Consider the following 3,524-nt stretch of genomic DNA (forward strand, 5'->3'; position numbering starts at 1 on the left):
CAGGCATTTGTGTATTTTCGGTAGAAAATAGAAGATGGGCATGGTTGGATTGGTGTGAAGCAGGTATTGGTACTCGTCCTTCGTCAGGGTCCCGTTCCTCAAACCTTTGAGTAAGGTGATACGGAGTTCCTCTAGAACAGTGGTTCCCAACCCTGGTCCTCAACTACCCCCCCAACAGTGCATGTTTTGCAGGTCTCCACACAGAATCACTGGTGAGATAATTAGCTCCACCTGTGGATCTTTTCAAATGTGCCTGAATAATGAGTGCACCTGCCGGGTGACCTGGAAAACGTGCACTGTTGGGGGTACTTGAGGACCAGGGTTGGGAACCACTGCTCTAGAAAGCTATCTTTGGGATCATGTGATAGTGGGATGTAGGATGATGTGTCACATATTAGTCTCTTCGCTTCTGCTTCTTATGCTGATTTATCCATAATCACCAGTCCACCACCCTTATCGGCTGATTTAATAACTATTTGGTCGTTGTCGCGCAGAGTTTTTATCGCTTCTCTTTCCTTACCTATGAGATTCTTTTTCGGTATACATGGTTCCTCTTCGATGCATAGTTCCTTTTTTACTGCTTTGTAGAATGTCCCAATGTATGGTCCTTTGGACTATAAGAGATAGAATTTGGAGGTAGGACTCAGACCTGATCTGGAGTTATTTTCATGGTTCTGTATTATTGCATCATCCTTTCTTAGGGAGTGTCTCTTCAGCGTCAGCTGCCTGGTAAACTTGTTGAGGTCGATGAATGTGTCGAATCTGCTTTTTCCTTTTGTAGGTGCAAATGACAAACCTCTGTTGAGAAGGCTAATTTCTTGAGCTGAAAGGGTATGTTTGGAAAGATTGAAGATGCCTTTTGGGGTTACTGGTTTTGATTCAAAGTTCTAAAGACCCGGATTCAGGAACATGCCAGGAACATTAAAAACAAAATCCAAACACACGCAGTACCCCAACATTTCCTAGAACATCACAACTCAGATCCAGAGAAACTCATCTACAAAGGAATCAAACAGGTTACACTTGGGGAACGAGGAGGAGATCTGTCCAATCTACTCTCACGTAGAGAAATGTTCTGTATTTTTGAATTAAATACTCTTCATCCAGAAGGATTTAACGACAACTATGAAATAGCACCCTTTCTGTAACCCTTATTAACATATACTCCAATGGAAACAATAGATGACATGATATAACCAAAAAACGGGTCCTGCATGTTTAAAATAACCTCACAGTTTGTTCTACTGCATCATTCCACTTGTCCAGTTGATAAATAGTAGGTAATTGTTTGATCCCTTTGTGTCAATTTACCACCTACCATCATACAGGCATACCACACTGGGACGCCCAACTACGTCTGATCTTGGAAGCTAAGCAGTGTAGGGCCTGGTCAGTACATGGATGGGAGACCTCTAAGGAAGACCAGGTGCTGTAATTTCTAAATCTGGTGGCGACACACAAATAAAGAATGATCATACAGCACAACCTAGTGACAATATAATATCGTGTTTAATATGAATTATCGTCTAATGGTCATCTTAGTACTACTTTTAATTATGCTTTATAGAATGTGCCATATCTCTTAATTTGATGGTGATCTTTGACTAAATCCCCACAGTATATACCTATGTACGCATTGAACAAATGTAGCTGTATCCTTTAAAGGAATATATGTTTCCAGGATCTACTACAATCCCCTTTGAGTTGGATTATATATATATATATATATATATATATATATATATATATATATATATATTCTCTAGCTTTTATGTACTTACATATGCCTTTCATTTTAATATTCCTAAATAGCATTGTACTAAAATTCTCCCCCTTTCTTCTGTACTATTTCATGTTTGCCCCTCTGAAATATCTATGCTGGGCACGAAGGAACACGCAAATCTCTGGGCAAAGAAATCAATATATAAGGCTGCTCTTTTCTCAAAGTTCCACAAGATGTCACCATTGTATCATCCAAAAATGGGCTTGATGCCATACAAGCAATAATGGACATGTGACCGGACAAAATACCCGCCTCCTGAATATGCGGAAACAGAAGATAACACAGACGCGCCTCCACAGTTGTAAGAGGACTCGGACACATGCGCATTGTATCCCCAATGACGGCGGAGGCGGGGTGGAAGTGGGGCGGAAGTGACGTTCCGCCCCTCTATCCTATACCCGCGAATACCAATTAAGGAATACAGCGCTCAGCACTTAATAGCGCATAAAGACTTGTAAACCAGTATATGCAGTACCTTCCCAGTTACACATGTTATTGCATGTATTAAGTACCATTAAACTAATATGCTTTGCTTAATTGATGAACCTATTTACAGGAAGTGATGTAAGTTATATACCTGCTCCAAACCAGTTTGTCCCCACCCCCTGAGGAAGTCCTGTGAGACTAAACATGTCGGGCAGCTTTTGAGACCTTATACTCATCTCCCAGTTAAGCTATACTTGTGAAACCCTTCTTTTTTGTAGAAAATAAATATCTTTGATATAGTCATCCTTGGTCCGGTCATCCTATATGTACTTTTAAGCACAGATCGCCGAGTTCCATACCACTTTTTAAATATATATAGAGAGAGAGAGAGAGAGTGAGAGAGAGAGAGAGAGAAGAAAATAGCGCAACCAATGAACATTCACATAAAAGTAATTTTACTTATAAAATCAAGCTCACATACATATAAAATAGCAGCAATCACCATGCCCAGCACATGAAGTCCACAACCGCATCAGGCAGTTTTATTAAAAAGTTCTTAGATGTGAGCTTGCACATGTCAACACATTCTTGAATGTTTTTTTTTTTTCATTTAATGACAGAAGTAGACGTGTTCATTACGTAACTCGGTATGTGGACCATGAGCTCTTGCAGGAAACCATCTACAAACATTGGCAGGGGCTACAGCAGGGATACCCTGGCAGGAATGGTGGGCCTGTCTCGGGGGAGGGGGGCTGATAGCAGTGCGAATTGATGAGCGTTGGTAATCATTGCGGTCCCCTAACTGAATTTATCCTGGAACTCCTAAAGTTTATATTGTACAACAATCCTTTTATGTATGGAAAATGCTATGAGGTCATTGAACCCGCATAATATTAGACTGCACAGATATGAAATCCATAGTGGACCTTTGTCAGATCTTGGTAATTTTTCAATCTGTGATCACATTGTATACTAATCAACTGGAATTACACTGATGTGGTAACCCATTTGACAGATGTTTATTGTAAAGATATATAATTATTTTAATTAACATTAAATAATGTGTGATACATTTACAATTGTGACAGCACATCTATAACTTCCTTGTGATTTACTATATATACCTTCTATTCAATTATGTTGTGTGATTCACTTCAATATATTTCCTAATTTATTGGTATGATACCACTTAGTAATATCTTTTGTTATTGTAACAAGATGCAGGATTTCAAGGAGTTGGACAACTTGTGATTGTGATGGTTTAGAGCAGGACAGGCCAACCTATGGCTCTCCAGATGTTGTGAAACTACAAATC

General features: G+C 39.5%; 1 pseudogene; it reads left to right on the forward strand.

Annotated features, from left to right (window-relative positions):
* The first annotated feature begins 1,320 nt into the window (after positions 1–1,320).
* Positions 1,321–1,438, forward strand: LOC146040528 (5S ribosomal RNA; annotated as a pseudogene).
* The last annotated feature ends 2,086 nt before the right edge of the window (positions 1,439–3,524 follow it).

Source organism: Crinia signifera, chromosome 1, assembly GCF_055691185.1.
Source record: "Crinia signifera chromosome 1, ASM5569118v1, whole genome shotgun sequence".
In the NCBI taxonomy this organism is placed as follows: Eukaryota; Metazoa; Chordata; class Amphibia; order Anura; family Myobatrachidae; genus Crinia; species Crinia signifera.